Source organism: Convolutriloba macropyga, chromosome 15 (assembly GCF_964194025.1).
Source record: "Convolutriloba macropyga chromosome 15, txConMacr16.3, whole genome shotgun sequence".
In the NCBI taxonomy this organism is placed as follows: Eukaryota; Metazoa; Xenacoelomorpha; order Acoela; family Convolutidae; genus Convolutriloba; species Convolutriloba macropyga.
In genome coordinates this window covers 27,487,446-27,511,512 of record NC_134482.1, presented here as the reverse complement: position 1 = coordinate 27,511,512, position 24,067 = coordinate 27,487,446, and the positions used below count along the sequence as shown (strand labels likewise).

The window sequence follows — 24,067 nt, the reverse complement described above, 5'->3', positions numbered from 1 at the left end:
ATGCATTTTGTATAATTATCGAGTTAAATCTGCAAAAAACGGCAAAGTCTTAATTCCAGAAGACTGTCATACGTAGCCTAATTGCCCCTAGCGCTTTTTTTGAGATTAGGGAGTCTGTGTTAAGGTTTTTAGGTCACTAAGTCTGGCAAACTTTAACGAAGTGGACAAAAAAGCATCTTTTGTGCCGTTTTGATGAAAAAAGTTTGAATTTTGAAAATATTATCAAAAATTTTAGCCGAAAAAAACTTGAATCAAACAATTCATCAACGCTCTTCTTTCTCTAACGGTAACAACAACAATCTGCCGTTAAAAATTTTAGCTTATTTTGAATTATATTAGCGAAATTGTGCCAAATTTTAGCAATATTTAAAATGTGAACAAAAACAGTCGAATGTTCACAAAACTTTAAACCTCGATAACTCCCTGTAAAAAACGAAAATCACAAAAATCTTTTTAATTCCGTATTCTACGCTGGACGGGTTTTTTAATGATACCACTCACAATTCTCTACGATGAATAAATCGATCGGCCAAAATTGACTGAACAAAAAAAACCCAGTTGAATATATAGTTCCTCCCTCCCCACTAAAGTGGGGGTCGGAACAAAAAATTCAACTGAACAAGATGTTCATAAAAATTTGACGCAGACGCTCTCGAGAGTTGAGGCATCACCAATAGGCAACGCTGAAAAAGTATTAAAATTCGTTTTTTTTTTAATTTTGCACAAATTGCTCACATAATTTTTTCAACGGAATGAAAACGACCCCTGCATGACTTCTACACAAATTCCATAAATGAATCAACCCGAGTTACTTTGTTCCTTACAAAATTCAGAGCTACTTTGATCACACTATAGGGTGAGTCTCATTTAAAAAAGAAGATAAACGCGCAAGGAACGAAGACGAATCTGGTATCTAACTAAGAAGCCTAGTTTGCTTTGGAAAAATGCGTTTAATGCGTTAGCTAAAGACTAATCGCAATCACCAAAATTCCTAAATTGTTCTCCAGTTTTGCATCGATCCGGGTGTTTGTATAAGATGGGGTATAAGCGGGTTTTTCCCATTTTAGCCGCAGTCTAAAGGGCATAGATCGGGTAGCCAATCAAACTAATTGCTGCAATTATACATTATTGGGGAGCTAGTTGTTTCGGGGCGGAAGGGTGCTATAATGGGGGTTTAATAAGAAATATAGGGAAATCGAGATTTTTCAAGTCTTAAGTAGCAGTTTAGAAAAGTGAACTTACTCGAATCCTAAACATTTGAAGTCTAGTAATTGCTATGATGGCATCATGAAACATCGAACCATGTCAAACTCCCAGAACTTATTGTGGCCAAAAAGCTATAACCAAATTTCACAATTATAATAACATATTGGCATCTTAAACTGTCTTTCTTGTTAATATACCTCATCTAGAGATATTCACAAACTACTCCGCAAGTTCAGAGATAAAAAGACGATACTTGCTTAATTGCAATAAAATACTGTTCAACAGCTGTAGCAGAACGTTACACCGAAAAATACCTTCCCTAAAAAAATTGCTTGTCAGCCATCGAATGGGAAAGTTTTCAATGAGTTAATCTACCATTGCCTCACTCAAGAGGAGGGCAGGTCAGTGGTTTTCATTGAACTTAACGCCTCTTTACCAACTAATTTGACGTGAAAATTTTTATTTGCTGAAAAATTTAACTAAATTGGCGACAAAAAGAGGACATAGTTGTTTGTTTGCAACTCAATCAATAAAAAAGAGTTAAAAAATTGGAAAAAAGTTGTATATGCAGGAGGAGATAGTTAAAATAGCGAAGTAACCGAAGTTTGTGAAACGATAAACTTTGTTTGAATTGAACTACAAAATCATTTAGCGGAGTTCAATTGAACCGCGATGAAAATTAGTAATTATTATGCAATGCGAGTAGCAATAAAAATGACGTTAGGTTTTTCTTTAAAATAGTGTAACGATTTAATCACTAATTGTCAAATTTCAACTCCGATGTACTGCATTAGAAAAGATTTAATCAGGTAAATTTTTAATAAAATGGTACAACTTTTCTATGGATTTGGAAGTTACGTTTGTTTGTTTCTCGACTCGTTTCCTTAAGTCTTTTATACTCATTTTTAACAGAGATAACCATAAACGGTTTGTCCAAATTATTGGCCATAATATTTTGAACTAACAAATCAGCATATAGGAATCATATCTTTTTGTTTTTTGTTTTTTCCTAATTGAAACAACTGCGTCTATAAAAAGTTTTCAATAATAATAATAATTAATTGAAAATATTAAAAATGTTAAAATTTGATTATTGGGCATCTGTGTGAAGGTGAGTACTTTCTTTTCCAAGTTTTTTTTATATTGGATCAGTTGTTCAGAAAAATATTGATTGCGACCCGATAAACAGCAGTTGGAAAATTTCTCAAAAATGTCTCTAAATTTAAATTTTGAAAAATACTTGAAATTTTGAAATTTAAGTTTTAAAAAATACTGCATAAAAGGGGTTTTTCCTTTGAAAACGCCAATTATTGAAAAGATGTTATGAAGAACAATCGACTCGACTCACCAAAAATTTGGCGCTCGATACTCCTATTTCTGATTTTGGTACGTTTCGCGTTTCCCAATCACCCCAGAAGTCCAGTTAATAATCTAACAAGTAATGGTACAAACCTCGATACATAAGCAGAAAAAGAGCAACCGAGCAAGCAGTGGCTATATTTAAAATTAAGAAAGGAGAGTGAAAAAGGGGTTGGAAATTAGATTGAAAAGGTTATTAAATTGCGCCCAATTTTAACCCAATCCCCCCGAGATATTTGCAGGAAACAAAAGTCGGGGGCAGGCTTGCAAATTGAGTTATTTACGCGTGACCAGACCCTGGCCTGCCAAAAGACACACAACACTATCACAGTCACAGAAAACAGAGTTAAATTGTGAATGGGGAAAGATATACGGGTCATTAAAGAACTCCGCGTGTCTTGACTTGTCAAAATTGATGTCAATTCTGGAAAGTTAGTCAATAGCTCATCATTGCAAAAATGAAAATTTTTGCTCGAGTGACTGAAATAAATTGTTTTTGATTTGCCTTTTTTCTTTCGATGTAGCCATTTTAAACAGTTGTTGATCCGTTTTTAAATTTGTGTCATATAAATAAATCTAAACAAGCAGTAAGAAGGGAAAAATGTTTCGCTGCTCCAGTAAAAAAATCCATTCATTGCTTCAATTTTCTCTATGGGTTAGATTTTCCTTGATCTACTGACAAACTGTTTTCTAGACTCGTTCATAGATTCCAAAAATTAGGAAAAGCTGCTAATTAAGGAAAGATTTCTCCCCAAATAAAGGAGAACTCCCAATTAATTCTTCCTCCAACAACTTTCCAGGTAACGTTCTCCAAATCTTTGGATTGAAGAAATACTTTTTCATATATTCATGATAGTTTTATATTTCCATATTTCTTACCTTCTGACCATATCTTCGCCACCAAATCTCAGATTAATAACCAGCTAAGTCCAGTCTAAAATATTTGCCGCCTTTTCAGAAATTAATTTCAGATGTTTTCTGAGATATTGAAGAATTGAAGAAAATTTTGAACTTGAGATATTGAAGAAAATTTATTCATATAGCCGAAACTGTAAGCTCGTAAATACATTTCACCTATATTTGTTCACTTTGGTTAGTAAAGCTGTCCAATTTGGACAGACTTCATTCAGTGAGGTCAAAAATTCAGGGTAAATTTGAAAAAAGCTTGAAGGCTTTCAGAGTAAAAGGCGGCATTTTCTATCCTTAGCAAACAAAATTCTTGTTTATGCTTCCTAAATTTTCCGCAGAAGGGTGGTAGAATAGAAAAGAGAAGCAGAATTGTAAACAAACAAACAAACAGACCTCGAATGGGTAAAATGAAAGAATATATTAACCCTTTTTTGCACAGAATTTGTGACCCACTTTTTTAGTCTAAGTGGCCACTTAATTTCCATATAGAAGCACAAAGAGAAAAGCACATGTGTTGCAAATTGATCGCTTCATCAGTTTTGCTCCCCTATTTTTTGGATGGAAATAAACTTTTATCCGACAATTGAAAATATATACTTACACTTTGAAGTTTTTATACTGCGCGGTGTCGCAACGGTAGAAATGACTAACAGACTTCAAAATAATCCACGTCGCATTATCGTGAATGAAAGGTTTAACATATGGACACGAAAAGGATTTAAAAAGTATATATTGATGTTGCTTTTAGCCAAAAAGAAATCAACAAGACGTCTCGTACCGTTCGATCATCAAGCTCCAACACTGCATCAATTCTTCTAAGTCAAAAATGTTTAAATATATCGAGAAATTAATAGGCTTTTTGGGACAAACAAGGCTGTATCTCTTCAAAAAGAGATAAGCAATTTAAAAATTAAAGCATGTTAACAAATTGAGGGTACTATTTTCAGTTCGACGCAAAAAGCAGTAAATAACAAAACTGCAAAGAGTTTTAGCAAGGTGATGAAAATCAGAACAAATCGCATGACTCCAAAAACTCAATGTAAAAACGGTGGCTAACTTTTTTGGGACACTAATTTTGAGGCGCTAAAGGTTTTTTAAGTCAGCAGCTGAGAAGACACAATCATAACTTGGTTTCTTGGTCTGATAATTCATTACGAGCCAGCGCTTTTACCAAATAAAAGGAACCATTTGTTCCATGCTTGCAGACTATTTTTTTTCATATTGCCCCATTCTTGCTCAAATTTTTGCCATATTTGCTCAAAAATAAGTCGAAATTGTTAACAATAGTATTATTAGTTTTAGTTTTAAGGACCAAGAAGTGGTGCTAAACTGTTTCATTCAAATTTTTGGCAAACATTTTGGCTACATTTTTCTGGCTTTTTTTGTTCCGTTTAGGTAATTTACCGGGTATTATTAGGTCGCAGAAATTTCATATCAATTTTCAATTGTTGACAGGTTCTATTTACTTTCAAAGAGACCCAACTAACACATATGCTATATTCAGTTAAAAACTATTGGTTTTTATTGCTTCAAAACTGTGTTTGCGTAAATTTGTTCGTGAAAATTTGATGATATTCTGTAGTCTTTTGACTAAGTCTCAGTAATGACAGGTTCAATTGCAGTTTTAATGTGCTGAAAAAGACACAATCATAACTTGATTTATTGGTCTGATAATTACTTTGAGCCAGCGCTTTTATCAAAAAGGAACCATTTGTTCTATGCTTGTAGACTAATTCCATAAAACGTACATTAGTTACACAAAAAAGGGCTGTATAGTTAGGAATATAGCAATTAAAGAACACATTCACTGATTGTTCCAATTCACTTTGTTGGGGTAGGAACCATGTGCTCAACTTGTTTTTTTTTGATGTTTTCCGTTTGTGCTTCCAGCTTTCTGGTTTTATATTATTTGCACTCCCAACACAGGTGCCAGATTCTTACACAAGAATTTACTATTTAATGTCACGCTCTGTAACTGGGGTTGCATGACGTACGGGGGGGCACAAACGGAAAATTTTTACCGATCGATATTTTTATCGTAGTAGTGTCGGAGTTGTAGGAATTGTGAGTAGTATCATTGGAAAATGCCTCCAGTGAATAGAGTTGAAAAGACATTTTCAATTTTTTTCAACGGAGTTACGATGTTTGCAGTTTTGTGGACATTTGATTATATTAAGTTGTTTTTTTTTCATATTGCCCTATTGTTGCTCAAAATTTTGCCATATCTGCTTAAAAATATGTCAAAATTGTTAACAATAGTATTATTATTTTAGTTTTAAGGACAAAGGAGTGTTGTTGAACTGTTTTATTCAATTTTTTGGCCAACATTTTGGCTATATTTTCAACCGTTTTCACCAAAAAAACCAGTTGTGCTAATTCACATTTCGTTTGAAGTTGCCCGGTCTACAAACCTATGAACTGGCGCCACAGTTTTCTTAAAATTCAAATAGAGACACATTTAGTTCCGTTTTCTATGAGAAATCTCTAGAATTTAGAATTTCCTGGTTATGATTCTAACTTAAATCGATAAATTTCCAAACTTTATCAATTTTATTCGATATGTTGACTATTTTTTGTCAAAACATATATTTGGCTAACAATCGGAACAATAAATTATCTTAATAGTTGTACAGCATTTTGAAGGCTAGTTTCTGTTCAATCGTAGTTGTTTTAAAATAAAAAAAATTCGAATTGTACAGGGCGCTTTTTTTCTGACTTTTTTGTTAAGTTTATGTTATTTACTGAGTATTATTAGGTCGCAGATATTCAATATCAATTTTCAATTGTTGGCAATTTTTATTTACTTTCAAATGAGACGCAACTAAGATATATGCTATATTCAGTTAAAAACTACTGGTTTGCGTAAAACTGAGTTTGCGTAAATTTGTTTGTGAAAATTTGATGATGTTCTGTAGTCTTTTGACTTAGTCTCAGTAATGGCAAGTTCAATTGCAGTTTTAATCTGTTGAAAATTTATCTATAATGGTGTTCTTGGAAAACGTAACCAATCGGAACTAATTGATCATATCGAAAAGTGTATTTTATTCAGCTTTACGACTTCGAAACCGTTTTCTGGCGAAATTAGATTGAAATTGTTTATTCTAAAGTATTTTTTTCGTTCGTTTTTTATTGGTATCAAATATTCTGGATAATTACAGGTATCTGTTGGTTTCCATAGAGATATCAAATAACCTTTTCTGAGGTTCTTGGGATATAGATAATGGTTTTTTTAATATTAAAATGTTTTATCTTAATTTTGTGATTATGGATTATTTGCAAATAATTGCGAATTTCATCGAATTTTTTTATGAACATTTTTAGTCATTAGACATATCCTGGTTAATCAGGTAGCTCAATGGCTTACTTTGAAAACTTAAATGGACTTATCAGATGATTTCATGTGATAGCTCGAAATTAATTGTTTTTCAAAAATTATAAACGTAATTTTTAGCTTTGCAAATTTGTTCTTTTTTATACTTGCTACCTAGTCTCATTGAGGTCAAATCCGAAATCTAATCTGCTTTTGTTAAATACAAGCAAATTAAATCAATTAGGGTTTTTTGTGATGCTTTTTTGACTTTGCTATTATGCAAATCGTTTTGGTCGCAATTAACGTTTCTTTGTGTTATTTGGTTTTGTTGTTTGTCTTTTCTATTAACCTCGTTAATCGCATAATTCATCAACCTTTTAAAATGTTCAAAATCAATAATCATTTATTTCGTTTAATTGTTTAATGGTTAATTTAGTTTTTTTATTTAAATATCTATCATTTTTGAAAAAATGTAATTCTTTGAAAGTTTTCTATCTCTTCCCCATGTGGAAGACATTTAAGTCAAAAATGAGGATGATCGGATCAGCACGCTATGTGCAAGCGCACCTCACCGAGCCCTATTGTTGATTTATACCCTTAAGCAATGAATTATTCCTAATTATACTATAATGAAGCTTATAACTGTTATTATACTTTCCATAACGCCTTTGAATCAAAATTCCACAAATTAGCGCAGTAGTAAACAAAACTTTCTGGCAGAGCCGCTGGCTCGTAAAAACACCTTTTGCTATATACTTCTGAACTACATAATCAGAAGTTTCTGGTCTCTGCCAATGTCGCTGGGCAGCATTTACTTTTTTGTAAAATTCATACAAAAGAAAACAAGTTCTTGGGCTCATTATCCACGTCGTAGCCAGCGTTTTGTGGGCCCCGTTAAATAAAGTATAATGCTCTGATTTTGCCTAAAGTGATCAAAAAATCTAAAAAAGTTCTATATAATTTGCTTTTCAACGCAGATCAAATAAGATTCCTTCTGACAGTGACGCAAAAGAGGGTTAGCCTTTTCTCTTCACTTACACGAAAGTTTTGAAGAAAAACTACTTTTGAAATAGTATATATAATAAAAGAAATAAAACTTTTAATAGCTCCACCAAATTTTCATAGAGTTTTTCATGATTTTGAGGTCTCTCTTTTTGGTTCTTGGAAAGTGTTCTTTTTTATAACGGAATTTTTTTTCACGTATATCTTCTTTGGTTTCAGACTTTGTCTGCATTTTCTATTAACCGGTCTGATAAACATCTTTTCCAGCTCGCTTTTTTGTTGTAAAGTCCTTATCGTTGTATATTTTGCCCATGCCTTAATGCATTAATGATCACCTTTGGACAAAACCTTCTCAATTAAATGTGTTTTTCACATGTTAAGCAACGTAAATAGTAACTCATGGCATTTTAACCCTTTTCATTCCGTCAGTCAACACCCCCCCCCATCCCTCATTCACAACAAAAAGCCACCCAAAAGAACTCTGAACTGTCCACTATCCAAAAAGAAATTGGACCTTGGATAATAAATTGAATTAGTGCCTTTTATTTGTTACAATGCCCAGACTAATTTGATTACAGGGATTCTGATAGAAATTGGAAACTAATTTGAAGTATTTAGTTTCACGTTTAGATTCAACTTTAATGCTTAAATACTAAAAATGACCTAACCCAGTCTATAAGTAAGAGCTACCCAAAAATAGTTTAGCAAAAATAATCATAATCAAAATTGCCTTTTGTGTAACTTTTCTTACCTATATTTTTTAACAAATACGAAGGAAAACGCATACAATCGAAAAGATAGCAACAGTGAAATCATTAAACAATTGAAAAAAAGAGAAAACAAGACTAACCGCCCTTTTCGCTGAGTTTGAATGACTACGAAGTAAAAGATAATCAACCATTACTTTTCCAGAAAGTCAGATGAAAGAAAATGTTACCGTTTGAAAGAAACAATTTAAGCGAGGCGTCAGAAAAATTTGGATATGAAAGTCGGAAACAGAATGCTACTAATTTACAGCATCAACCAACGCAATTTTATGTGATTTGATCTAAGTGGCTTTTTATTGGAAAATACTTTCTGTGTCTCTAACTAAGAACTCAATTTCAATTCAGCTGCTGCAAAGTTACTGCTAGTTTTAAAAAGAACAAAAGTCAGCGTTCAATTAGGAACGCGTTAAATCATAGAAAAACACTTAATTTCAATTTCCATAAAAACGCGACCTAAGATCACATAATTATTAATCAATTTAGCCTATTATAGGTTAGAATTATATATTACACCTTACTTTCAAACAACTCATTTCATACTGATTTTTGATTAGTGTCAAAACTTACGTGAAAATTTTAAAAGAAACTTTAATAAAAAACATATAATAATAACAAAAAAAAATCTGTTGAAAAAATTCACCAAAAAGATTCAGGACCAATTTCGGAGGATTTGCTTTACTTTATTTAGACTTGGATTGTGATTGCCAAGTCTTAACCAAGACATGGATTTACACTTCCTAACTTGTGCCAAAACTCAGTTTTAGAGTTGACAAATCTTCGCCAAGACTTGGATTTAGACTGCCTAGTGTAAAATTTGACATGATTTTAGCTCGGAAGCAGTAATAAAACAATACTTGTAAAAAAATTACCCAGTACTGTTATTGTCTTGCCGCTAGATCCGAGAAAGTAAAAATTAGAATTCAACAATTTAACCCTGCAATCAAATCAAATTCTTGTCCTATAGCACATAGTCAGACATTTTATGCAAAATATTGAACTAGAAAAAGGACAACGCTGAAAAACTATGATTTCACAACACATTATGACTTGACAAAACTAGATTTTGCTAGGTTGTCATTTCTTGTAAATTGTTGAGCAAAACGATTATTGTATCCCATTTTTTTCGGCTTTCAACACAATCTTACCAAGATTTTACGTGAATTCAAAAAATGCAAACAGTGCAAGACTACTCAGATTACAAAACTCGCAGGTAAAATATACTTGAAATATTGCAATTAACTTCACAATCCAAGAAAAAAAATCTGGCGAATAACATATAAAATACAATGCTTTAACTCCACAGGACGTTACAAAACAGTGTTTAATTGTATCAATTAAAAAAAACGAAAACCCAAAACCTGAAAAATTAAATAGAAACATGTAGAAAATTGGCGGCTAATATGATCAGACATTTTGCTCAGAAAAGTGGACGACTTGGCGTTTTCCAATTCACACATATTTTCACTTTATATCAAGAAAAAACTTAAGAGGATGAAAGTTAGTCTAAAAGATTAACGTTTTTGATTTCAAGAAAAAAATCTCGATGATATTACGTAGTTGATTTAAAAAACAAATGGTTTGAGTAAGTTTAACTTAGAGTGAAAAGGCCTTGAATGTACAAATTTTGTAAAAAATTTTTGTTATTTTCTCTTTTCTGAAAACACAGTGCGAATACCTTTGCAAACACTTCCAAGATCTTGGAAATATCCACAATAAAACTTCTGGTAAAAGATATTGACGACATGCACGAACTTGGAAATGCTTGCTGTGGGTACCCAGGATCTGAGATCAGATGCCTTGGCAATCGAAGTATTTTGTTAGGACCACAGACAGCTTTCAGAAGGAATTATTTTCATTATGAATCACACTATTTTGCCAAAAATTTTTTTACTGTGAATCGAAAAAAAGCTCAATTAAAGATGTGTTTCTTACAAGTTATAACGTGAATTTCCAAGATCTGACAAAAGATTTTGCGGAAATCCCAGTTTTCTGTTGGCACAACGGACAGCCTTCAGATATCTTTCAAGGTCTGTTTCATTGCATTTCGCAAAATTTAAAACATGTGTATGAAAAAAACCAAACTCAACAAATGTTGTTTCTTGCCAGTTAAGAAGTGGGCTTCCAAGATCTAAAATTGAATATCGCTTGTTTCTTAGAAATTTCCAAAAAACCAAAAATATTTCTTAGTTTTTTGTCATTTGCATTAAACGCGCTCTAAATTAAAATAGAATTTACACTTGGAATTATACATTCTATTTTGTTTTAGAGCGTAGCGTGTTCTTTGCAACCGAAAAATATATTGTGATATTTTTGGTCGCTTGGAAGTATTTAACCAACAAGTATCATTCAATTGAATGGCCTTTTTCAGTATTTTAGTAAAATGTGAACAATTGGGATTTTTGTTTTATATTTTACGATGCAGAAATTTACAAAAAAACTTCAACATAAAAATTTAGGCAAGTTAAAATAGTAACTGTTATTGTGGGCAATTCATATTTTTTAAAAGCTGTTGGTATACCAAATCAGCGCTCAATCAGTCTAAACACGAACTTGAGTCTCAGAGTATTTCAGCGCTGAACCAGCACATTTCAAGACTAAAAACTTAATTCAGCTCTGAAAAATAATTACATCTCCAGAATATTTTAAGTTCATTCAAGTGCAGTTTTTCTTAACTATGTTTATATTCAGTTCATATATCCAATTCTTAATTATGTTTATATTTAATTCATAAGCTAAACTTATCCTGTATCGTCTGAAAATTATTCATATCCTAAAATTAAGTCTGAGCAGAATAAAGTCATAATTTTGTAGCTGATAACTGGTAATTACTATGATAGTATACACACTATTTATAAATAAGCTAGTTTGTAGGCAATTACCACAAAGCCCATTTAGTTTTGTGGTTACGACTTGCTACACGAATTAAATTTTACAGGCACCCACGCGGAAGTTCGGATCGTTGATTTGCTCTGCCACCAACCTCCGGTAAGATGTTCCGTTTTTTTGTGGATGGCCAGCATTCTGCTCATATCCCAATTTACGCTGGCTTGTCTTGGTTTTGAGTATTCTTTACAGCTTTAAAATTAATGTTTGGCGTTACTCCCAGCAACCTGTAACTTTAAAATTGTGAGCAATTGCAGTGATATTATAACTTCAGTTCAGATGTAAATCCTCCTCAAAATTTTATGACTTGTTTATGACCAATTAATGATAAATCTGTGAATAGATTTTCAAAACAAGGCAAAAATGTTACCTTCAAACTGTAAGATTGTAACGGTTGCTCAAGAATAACCTTTCGATACCCATGTTATTCTTCGTTTCTCTTTCATAAAAAAAGAATAATGCAAAAAAGGATGGTGAATTATAATTCCAGACATTTTCAAACTGAAAATTGGTAGACAAATTTGTAAATTAAAACTTACCTACCTCGGTGAAAATTTTTGATGTAATTAATTTTTTCTGTGCCGTAATAATTGAATTAAAGGAAGGAATGGTCGCACCTCAGGTCGAATACTAATCAGGAATTCGCTCTTTCCAAGCGCGCTCTCTCTCTCTCTCTCTCTCTCTCTCTCTCTCTCTCTTCTGAGCTATCTTTTCTTTCTTGTGAATTGTATCTAACAAGTTGCTCCAACACAACAACAGATCTCTCTGTTGCAAACAATGCTGGGAAAAATTTGCCCACTCTTTCGCTCAGGAGAAATTCCCCTAGGAGCTGTCATAGTGACCCGCAGGTTATAAAAACAACAAATAAATAAACAAACAAACGAATAACAAACAGCGACCAAACAAAAAGACTGTCCGCTGTCCTGGTTAGAAAAGTTGGCATGACTTGATCATGTTATGTGTCATGCGTTGACAATTCTGCAAGAGCTGCAACATCAGAAAGCGAGTTTTAATTGACACCAAAATGACTTTGGATAAAAGTGATAAGAAAAGTAATAAAACTTAACCAGATTTTGTCACATTAACAGCGCAAGATAAGTGACAGTAAGTGTCTCAAATAGGCTGACATAAAAAACTGTAAAAATGATCCCAAAAATCCATATAGTAGTCAAATTCTCCGGATACTAATTATTAACATGGCATTTCAATATATTTACAACTAAGGATAATTTTACGAAGAAAAATGTCATAAGAAAAATGAAAAAAAAGTTTCAAGGGGGAAAAAAGTTATTTAACAAGGATGCATATCGTTCTGCTAAAAGCGTGAACAGGTCAAAGAAGCGAATTTAAGGAAGTTCCGAGCCCGGCTATTATTTTAAAAAAGGGGAAAAAATGAAAGCGATCATCTCTTCGCTAATCATCTCAATCATTTCCAAGTGCTTTTCAGTAATGATTGTAATAATGATATTGTATCTCCGCGCAAAAGATAACCAGCTGGTGAAAATTGACCAAATGAAACAGCCCGGCTAGCATAAAGTTGCTAACGCCAAATAAATTTAAGCGATGGCACAAAAATGCCAGGGTAGCAATTTCCTAATCAATGAACCTGGAATTCGGCACAATAACAAATACTAAAAATAAATTTGATAGAAGAGTGTGACTTAGTGTCGCGTAAAAATTCAAAATTTTTAAACTTAAAAATACTTAACTAACAAATAAGTCAATTTTTCAGCCTTGGAACAGCGATATTGCGTTCCAACTGAGTTTTTGAGTTTATGAATACTATGTCCTTTTAGTTTCGTTTTGGTGATTTTATGTATGTATTGTGGTTATTTTTACAAGCTTTACTTTATTCCACATTCAACTTTCTGCAGAATTCAACACTAAGATTCGCAAGAGGACTCTAAAATATGCAGGATTTTTAATCGATTTTGATTCGTGTTCTGATCGCATTTTCCGTGCTTTGTAAACCAAAACATAGAATTCCATGAATTTGAAAAGAAAAGAACCTTCCGTTTTGCTTGGACAAGCTATTTATAGTTATAACCTTTGCTTTCAATGAGTTTTTGCCACCTACTTCAAATGAAAAATGAAACATAATTGAGGAAAAACAACAAATGCATTGAAAGAACTATCTTGTTTTGATGTTCCGTTGTTCTACAAAGCTTACCTCCTTATTGTCTCGCTATTCCTTCATATTTATTATCTCTTGATATATCACTGAAAATGACAGTTGCATGTGTTGAGCTAATTGTTGAAGATGTCAGAGTTATGGCTAGACATTCTAAGTCTGATTTTTGTAACCTTGATTCTTGTATCTTGACATCGAGGAAAAATTGCATATAGTTCTGTGTCGCAGCTTCATTTGCATAAGAACACTACACTAAGTGCAATTGTATGTTGCAGCACTTTTTTTTCGTTGACACTATATGCATAAAGTTTTCCATTCGAAATTTTATGGATTACAAATTTCTCTGTTCTTTCTTGTAGACTTTAAAACAACGCTTTAAGGGATTACACCATCGCAAGAAGCAGGCCATTTGATCTGTATAAAGTTATCGCAGTGAAATATCTTATTGGATTTAAAAAGTCTAGAAATGTGATGTAAAAGTTTTGGTCTCTCAAAATGGAAGAAAAGTCTTTTCTATGGAAAGAAGCTTCGATGGCACAATTCATTTTTCTGGTGTTTTAAGAGGGTTTGACTAAAAGTTCACCAAGTACACCAAGAGAAAATTTTGATCGCGACTGAGGATTAGAGCATTCAAAACGGTGTGTTAACGCAAAAAAACTGAATCAAGTGGGCAGCAAATTGCAGCTGCACACTTTTGCGAATTTTACAAAACTCCCTCTGGTTTGCAGCCGCGTGAAAACAATTGACATTTGGAAACAATTGAAGAAAACAAAAAATGTAAAAATTTGCTAGCGGATTGCGTTCGCCCAAAACTAGGGGATTTCAAAATTAGTTTCTTGCCAATGAACTGAACTATAAATGTTAATTGTTATAAAAACTGAACCAGGCTAAAGTTATGCATGACATTACTAAATTTCTTGAACTTCACGAAACGAATTGTTGACTCATTTTTTGCGCACTTTTTTTAGTTCAGTAACTAAAGCTAAAAACCTTAAAAATAATTCGGCAAAGGTTCAGTTTTACCTTTTTAATTTGCTAAATAGATGCCAACACTAAATTTTCAAAACTTGGGACTCCATATTATTATTAACCTTTTAAGTAAATTTAGACTGTGTCAGAGTAACTAAAACCAGGAGAGGTAATTAAGTACAAAATTGCTTTGTATAAGTTTAGTTTTTGCCAAATAGTTATTTTCCGATTTCACTAAAACCTGAAAACTTGAAGCAATTTTTGGAAAAAAAATGTCCTTGATCAAACTATCAACACAGAATTTTCAACTTTTTAATTAATTTTTTGGGGAAACAAATGAAGAAATTTACTAGACTGGGAATCAAAATAAATCAAAAATGAATTGCTTTCTAAAGTTCTTTTACTCTAAAAGATTTGCTTCAAACAAAATTAATTTTTTGTTCTGATTGATTTGGGTTCAAAAAAGTATGATATTTATTCAATGCAAGAAAACTGAAGGTTGTACTGACCTGTTCATATAACAATTAGAGTAGATCGTTTCATTTCTTATCAGTAAAATATTTAAGCTGGTATTTCAGCTCCTTTCAAAACACCTGTTCATTCTTATAGGCTTCTTCTCTTATTTGCTTTGACTGATTAGCAAATTTGCTTGTGCTCAACAACTTCAAATATGTGTTCATTCATCATTATAATCTGGACCTAAATTAAAGAATCTGCACAACTAAAAACGCACAATATCGATTATCTGAGAATTTTGTTTTGGTTCGGGTGTGAAAATTAAGCGTTCGAATAAAATTGGACAAGAACTCAAAAGTTAGGAGGCAGTAACAAAAAAAATAATAGGGGAGCCTAAAAAAGTTGAGCGAAAGCTTCATTGGTGAAATAGATGCTTTTTAAATTTGTTTTCACCTCCAGTTAGCGAGCTTTCGACTGGTAAATGCGAAAAAATGTCATGTATATTTTGAAGTTTCTCAGTTTTCGTCAGGGTTGAATACATGTAGAAAATTTGAAAAAACTTAAAATAGTGACATTCAAAAATAACAATTTTCCTAAACATCCTATTTGAAACAATTTGAGTGAAAAACTTCAATAAAATGATCATCAAAAGAAAAGTACATTTGACCAACCTCCATTACACAAAAAAAACTCGTGACCTGCAGACAGTTCTTCATTGAATTGAATTACAATTGAATTTATACTTAACTTTGAGCTATTTTTTTTCTCTTGCAGCAGTGATTTTCATTTGTCTGAGTATTGTATTTCAGACAATTTCTTGGGAAAATTTTTATTTAACAATACCATTTAGCTATAAACTAACTTTTAAACTTTCATTAAACAAGCTGTTATCAAGCACCTGCAAGGAACTAAAGTGTAAAGTTTGTGCGAAAACAAGATTACCACAATATTTGTAACAAGCACTCTTTTTGCTTTTAAAAAACGGATTTACTCAAAAGAATTGCAAAAATTTAGGGAAGTCATCTTTCTATGAAACCATAAGAAATTTTAATGACAAAAGGTTTTAACTAACTCCATTATCTGTTTAATATTTGCCATATGTGAAAAAAGAATCCGCTTTATTACTGTGTTCTCCATCTCTGTAGACGGTGAAGTTACAAAAATGAGCATTTGTGACCTGTTCTTCCTAGCCGACAATTATTCTTGATGTTGTTATAGAAATTAAAAACAGGTCATTATATTCTAAAAAAATGCTTGAAAAATTACATTATTCCAGCTTAAGATAATCAAGCAAAATAAGAACCACGGGATTCTTGGCAAAACAACCTTTGCTAACAAGTTCATATAGCCTGATAATCCCATTTACAGGAAAAATATATTCTTGTAAGGTCTTGCAAGAAACTTCCAAACAGTTGCAAAGACTGGGCATTATCGTGCAAGGTTCTTTCCTGCAAAGTGTATCAAAAATCATTACTTGTAAGATTTTTACGCGGACTTGAAAAGACTTACGCGGACTACAAAAGACTTGAAAAAAAGATTGTGTCAATACGCAAATAATAAGACAAAATTAAGTAAATTTGATTGACATGAATTTACAGTAGCAACAGTCAATTATATTTTCCAAACTGAAATGAATATAAAAAAATGAGCAATGATAATTATTACATAGGTCCACTACGTTAAAAACATTTTTGTCTCTATTCTAGTCAAAAACTTTTTTTAGAAAACTTATTGTCAAAAAGTTTCAATTGGACTATAACTCTAAGCCTTAGGTGTAAAGATCAAGCAGAGTAGCTGTCACCCCAGTCGAGACCAGATGGTTATCTTGCAAGATTCTGCCAGAATCTTGCAAAAACTGTCTACTTTGCAAGATCTGGCAGAAAAATGGTTATCTTGCAAGATCTGCCAGAAAAATGGTTATCTTGCAAGATCTGCCAGAAAAATGGTTATCTTGCAAGATTCTTGCAAGTTCGTTCCGGTCGAGCTGTCCTCTTATTGGCTCTCATCCATGCAACAAATTTCAATTTGACCAGAAATTTTCTTCAAAATCAGTTGCGTGTTTTTTAAGAAAAATAAATTTAAATAGATTTTGAATCTGGAAATATGAATTATCTGAAGAAAACAAATTAAAATCTGACTTTGAGAACTGTTAACACAAAATAAATTACTATTAAAAACTGTTTATAAAAAGATTTATAAAACTACACGTCTAGATTACCTTTCCTGATGAAAAAATTATGTGATATTATTCTTTGCATATTAAACAACTTCCTTTCATTTAATTCAGCACCTTGCGCTTAAGTTTTCTTGCCAATGCTCAAAAAATGTGATTATTCCCGGCTTGCCATTTTTTTTGAGCTTCGAAGGACTTTAGAAGAGCTTTCGCGCAAATCTCTTGCTGTCAGAATTACTATCATAAATCAATTCATCTTGTAGGATCTTGTGCAAAAAAGTGGATATATTAGAGGATTCTGACAGAGAAATGATTGTCTTGTAAGAATCTGGCAGACAAAATGCTATCTTGCAAGATTCTGGCAAAAAAATGATTATCTTGCAAGATTCTGGCAAAAAAATGGTTATCTTGCAAGTTTCTGGCAGAATGAATGATTATCTTGCAAGATTCTGGCAGAAATCTTGCAAGATTATGCATAATCTTGCAAGATTCTGGCAGAATCTGCCAGAATCTTGCAAGATAACCATTCGAAATCGACTGGGGCAGTTTTTTGCAAACCGAAGTGTATCATGTGTTTATAGTTGAATGTAACTGTTTTTTTTAAAAGCAAGTTATTTGTTCAATAAATCAATAAATTGGGCAACTTGGTGCCAAATAAGCCAACCTTTATATTGAAATTTTTTGTTTTTGTGCAGTACAAAATACCATACAAGTTCCTTGTCACGATTATTCATTTTCAGAACAAAAGGTCCTTTTGAATGAACGGATGTAGCAAAAGTATTCGTTTTCCTTTCTCTGAACTCGGCATCCTAAGTTACTAACGTTTCGTGTTTTTAGAAAAAAAATGATCCGATTTAGTTTTATATCTCCCACCTTAATATTCATTGTTTATTTTAATGTAACATTTCAGTGATATGTAGAGTTGAAAAATCGAACCTTATTTTAAAAAATATACCTACACTTAGGGGACAACAAACAAAATGACGGCATAAAGCATAAAGCCAAAAGTATTTTTGCTCTTTGTACAAGTAAAAACTTTTTAAGAGAAGAGGCAAAAATTTTAGAAAAAATCTTAGCCAACTAAATATTTCAAAAATAGTTCACTGAGTTTTTTGAAAGAACATTAATTAGTTAACATCATCAAATTGAATTCACACATCATGTTAAATATTTGCCATTATTTTGTTTTATTTTACGTGATACGTACCTTATTTGATTCTGTGTCGAATAAAACAGTAATTTATTTGGGTAAAAAGGGGAAAAGTAACACAATCACAAAATCTAAGTCAAGTGAATTTTACCTCTCAAATTAGATAAGTTGATATATGTAAAATCTCTTTAACCAAGTGCCTCAATATAGGAAACGTCTGGCATGAAATTGAGCCGATCGCCGGTTAAGCTCCATTATAACCAGTTATAACTCGAGTCATAAACCAAATAGCTTTCCATAGCACAAAAGGTGAAGAGAGAAAAAAGTTAAAGATAAGAGATTAATGGTAAACTGGTTAAAAGCGCTCCAGTTTTATAATAAATATAACTATCGCACCCCGGTTAAGTAACTAACTAAGTTATATACGTGAGGGTAAGGTTAGTTATAATACGTTATAATGGTTATAAGTTAATGGGGAGTAGAATTGAGGAAATTGATGATATTTGTAACGGGGGAGCTCCCAGAAAATCGATCCAATCAAACACAGGTGCAATTGACACTTCAAAGCCAACCAATTCCGTTCAAATGGCCGAACACATATCACCGAGCTCAACTAGCCTACAATGTCATAAACGCGGACATTTTGAATTAGCCGAACATGGATAAAAAGACGTTGACATTGTAAACCGACACCAAAATAAGCAATATTTGAAATATAGCCGATCGAGAATAACGAAGTTAATAGGTAACTTACAACGCTTCGCATGAAGTTAATTTTACAGGTATGAATAAATCCGTTCATGAGTTGTCATTTAGTAAATCAATCTAGTTTTGAAGCCAAAATCTTAGAACGTAATTGGAACCGACATGGTAAAATAAAAAGTGTCTTTAGTGACGCAAGAAGTCTTTTTGTACCTACAGCTAAAATCTGCTAGCTCTCAAACTTAAATAACTACAAGTTAATATCTGCTCATAATTTAAAAGTGAATTCTCAGATTGCTCAAAAGTAGTTTTTAGTGATACGTACCTTATTTCAGAATAATATTGATAGAGTAAATTTCAGAATAATATTGATAGAATTTGTGTTCAGGTGCAAGAATTGAGAGGCACGGTTTTGAATTCCATCAAAAATTTACTCAAAATTAATTTTTTAATAAATTTGTGTCTCAATTTTCGATGTCAAATTAAAATAAACAATTTTAATATCAATATCATCTGCAGTATGTTCTCTCTGATCAGAGATGCCAGACTGCTCTGATCAGAACAAGTTCTCCCAAAGGAGAGTATCGGGCCTAAATGTGTTTTACTTGTTCAAAGGGTTTAACAGATCAAAACCTTTGGCGCTGATCAGACCAACCAGATTCTGAATTGGGCTCTCATCAGAGGATACGGACCAGATCTTGTCCTCTGTTCATTCTACACAATATAGACAGACACTAGAAGTTCTATGATCAGACAGTACAGAGTCTGAACAGAGCTTGATCGTCATGTCCTCACTGGACGAAGCTCTGATCAGACCATTTTTATAGTTAGTGATAGTCAAAGTGCTAACCATGGAGCCATCATTACGTCGCCAAGCGTACACTTTTACAGATTTCCGCCTTTTGCGGGTATATGTGACGTTTCAATGTCACATTTATTCGCGTTTTGTCTGAAAATTGAATTGTGAAAAAATGTGACGGTGAATTGTGGAGTTACAAAATACGTTAAATTGTGAATTTGACAAAACTTTGTCGCATTTATTTGCAAATATAACAATTAATTGAAAATATCCGTCACATTAATTAACAATTGTTAATTAATGTGACGGATATTTTCAATTTTGAGTGAGTTTCAACTAGTTTTCCTGATGTCACTCTTGTCCACAGACGCTTATAAACCTAATATTAAAACATAGCTGCGGATAATGCAAAAAATGCAAATTGTAGGCTTGGCATCATAATGATAGTAGGCTAGTCGATCCAAAAACAGCTTATTTCTGTCGCACACCTCAGCCCGGGGGATAGTTTTCGTTCAATCACTTTCCCGCTCCCGTTCTCTATGTTAAAATTTTTTTGACTTACTTACATTGGTGAAACAATCATAATTTTCGAAAACAAATTGAACCTATATATGCAGTTTAATGGTGAAAATTGAGAAACTATATAGCCGTTAATTTTGTTCCTAACATTTTTGTCATGAGAGCGATAACAAAACCATGATATTGTTATCCAGTGTATACCAGCATTATAATAATGATAAAATAAATTCAAACCAAACATGGTTTCCACGTTTGATATTGCTTCTGCATCAAAAAATTTTGTCATTTCTCCTTGGAATGTTTTGGGATTCATCAGAGGCGTATACCAGCAAAGATTCTCGGCGAATGAAAGCGCATTGTTATGCTTAGCTACACGAACAAAAAAATTTTCTTCGCACCTCTTCTGTCTCATTTCTCTCGCATAAATCAAGACTTTGCCACTGGACCTTGTATTGCAGTCGTGTCGATGCTGGACGTTGTATTAAGATGCAAATAGTAGCATCAGTTGATCAAGTTTACTCGAAAAAGTGAGTTTACTCGCAAAACTTGTAAACGGATGCGGACGAAAGAGAAAGTAAGCAAAACCAGTTTGCGCATTTTTAAACATTATGACGTCCGTTTAGGGGAAGCGTTAGAAACCAAGGCAAGATTTTATAACTTTTTTCCAGGCTCACCTGTTTTGTTTACCTCGTGTTCACCACTTGTAGTATCCAATTATACCGATACTCAACAGGTGTCATTGGAAAGCAGTGGTCGATTAATTGTAGAAAATTTTTTGCTTTACTAATTGAAAAACATATTTAGCAGATATGCAACTGACAAAAATTAGTTTCGTCTCTGTTATTTCAAATTATTACTGATTATGTCAGATTAAAACATGTGATGAGTTAATGTCATTTTTTCCTATGGTACTAAAATGATCCATTGCCACTTAATGTTTGAATTGAAAAACTCTTTTTCATTATTTAGCAAGGTTTCTATGTGTATGGACCTCGACATTGATCATTTATCAGTTGCATACATAAATTGCATAATGCTGCCGAAGAATGCAATTGTGCACATAAGACGCAATCATTCAATAGAAATATAACTTTTTCTACGGACAACCTAGGAACAATTTTTGACAAAAAAATAAACAAAAACATAAAATCAAAATAACGAAGCTTGGCAACGTTTGTAATACTTAATGTAATTATTGTTTTCTGGTCAACTAATAATTGTTTTTGTTTTTGTTGTGTTCAAGCAACAGGGCGGCAAAAGTGAAGATTAGAAACCGAAAACCATTGGCATCGAGCTGAGCATCGTGAATTTCTGTTTCAAATAGAAACAATTATAGGAAGACCAAGCGAACTTAAATTTCAGTTTTCTTGTTTTACACCAGTCTCGATTTAATCAGGAACAAACTTTTTGGACTTTTTATCTCATTAAAAGTGAGGTCATTTTAATTTAATTTTTTTAAAAGAGAAAAGGTTGAAGTGCATTTTTTCAATTTTACAAAATTTCTCGAGTCCTTTTTTATTTCCTTAAATCAGTTAGAAACTTCTTTACAAAAAATGACAGAAAATAAATCAGGGCGTCTCAGGATTGTCTTTAGGAGCGGGAATTTTACAGCGCAAAACATTCTAGGATATGAAGGAAATGTTGCAGCGTGAACAAACTGTTGGCTGTTATTGACCTATTAGTGTTTTCTATCATTTATTCTGTTCACTTTGTGGGAAGAAAAATAATTTTGCTTTGCTTTAATTTTTGCAAAATTTTTTTTTCTGTATGCGAATTTTTATATTAGACAGATTGGAAAATTGTAACTTTTGAAATTGGGAGATCTGATTATTAAAAGATTATAAAAGGAAAAAATCCGTCCAATTTTAACTCGTTGCAGTTTATAACTACCACAATTTACATCAAGTAATTGTCTAGACTAATAAAATGCATCGTCCATGTCAAGGTCAACAATCAACGATAGTCTCTAAGCTCATCGGGATTAGAGCCAAGATATTATTAAAACATTTGAGACGTTCAAGTGAAGTGACAATAATGAGAAACCATTAATTCTATGTATAAAGAGGTAAGTCTTTTTTCGGAGATACAATCTCAGTTTTTTAATCAAAATTTTATCAAAATTTATATCCAGTTGCAACCGGTTATATGAATTATATCCACTAATAAACATATAACTGTTATTGTAATCAAATACTAACTAAAATTTGTGGCAATTGACTTCAGTTTAATAAAAAATAATTTTAGCAACTATTTTGCGATAAAACAGTTTTTGATAAGCGGTCTGTCAATCAACAGAAGTTTTCTCGATTTTGACACGAACAATAAACCAACGTTAAAAGACTTAAAATGGACAAATAAAATTTTAAAGCACCTAATTCGTTTTAAGAATATTCTGGAATTTTAATTTGGACATTTTTAGAGAAGACAGAAATGTAAAAAAAAAAATCAATGTCAGTTAACCGCCTCATAGCCTGAAAATTTAAATATCAATAGAAATGTCAAATAAAAAGCAACCTAGAGCCCAATCGATACTCACCGAAATAATCCTCGAGTGCCCAAACAAGAACCAAATCGGTAAAAATGAAAGCGACCATGAAATTTTGAAAGGCGTTGAGGGTGAATAAAAGTAATCACGGGATTTAAAAACACCCTCTAGTCTACTTCACGTGCGGGTAGAGAGCAGAAAGGGGGCAACGCGGAATCCTTTTTATCACCCATCATAAATCGAATACAGCCTACTTAAAATGGCACACACAATTTCACTCAAAGTTCACCCCTCACTCCCCCCCCCCGCTCACGCACCCAATTTTACAATCATCCTTACTGTAACCCCCATAACTCCCTCGACCGCTCCGCCCGACCGCTCGCCCGCCCGCTCTTACGATCTCAGCACCCTTTATTATTAAATTTCACGTTTTGTTTACCTGTTGCTTGTAAGTGTTCACAATTTTGTCTTAGATGGAGGAATAATTTAATTGCCCTGAAAAATCTCAATTACGGTGAACAAATGTGGAAAAACGAAAAAAATGTACGGAAAATATTGAGTAATTTGATCATTTCCAGACAAATAAATGACTCTTATTTGAGGACTATCGGGCGACAGATTTCCAATTATTGGTACAAACAATTTGGGGGTTAAACTGCACAACAAAAACAATAACAAAATGTGGATAAATTAACATTTTCCTGGTCCGACTTGCTAGTAGTTTACTCTACTGCTGCATTTTGAGAAAAACAATAAAGGGGGAATTTGTTCACACGCGGAGCGGGGCGTCAACTGAAAGGGACATACAGCTTTGAATTAAAATGTTATCAATTCTTACTTAATAAATTCAGGCTGCTGTATAAATATTTGAAAGTATAAATTGGACGAGAATATTGAAACATAAATATATAAACCAAAAAATATGACAAGAGTTTCTGTTTACACAATTACGATCCAATGCTTTCCGGATAATGTTACTGGTCACTCCGCGCTGCCGGAGAGAATTATGGGCGGGTGGAAGGGGGGAGGAGGCAGGGGGAGGGGGAGTGTTGAGTTAAGGTGTTGAGGACGGGGGGGGGGGGGTAGGGTTGTCTTCTGTACAACAAAACTGCCAGACTAGGAGAGATTGTTAGCCTGGAATGTTAATGAATTCCAGCTCAGTAGCGAACGTGAATCTGTTTTGTTGTTCTGACGCTAGACGTATATAGTACAGGGAGACGAAACTTAAATTGGTTGTTTTCAAAATA

General features: G+C 32.9%; 1 protein-coding gene across 10 annotated transcripts in view; it reads right to left on the bottom strand.

The window, feature by feature from the left end:
* LOC142354448 (glutamate receptor 2-like) overlaps positions 1-23,783 on the bottom strand; it is a 154,945-nt gene extending 131,162 nt beyond the window's left edge. Inside the window, exons 1-2 of one of the 10 annotated variants that reach the window (XM_075406741.1) lie at positions 23,334-23,783; positions 18,373-19,159 (exon numbers count right to left, since the gene is read on the bottom strand). The gene's annotated coding sequence lies outside the window, so the exon portion shown is untranslated. Of the gene's footprint in view, positions 1-2,554; positions 2,899-3,444; positions 3,983-8,636; positions 8,706-11,979; positions 12,285-15,045; positions 15,132-18,372; positions 19,251-22,871; positions 23,000-23,333 lie in introns of those variants that run through there. The other 9 variants (XM_075406739.1, XM_075406742.1, XM_075406740.1 and 6 more) reach the window with 9 other exon arrangements.
* Positions 23,784-24,067: the final 284 nt, after the last annotated feature.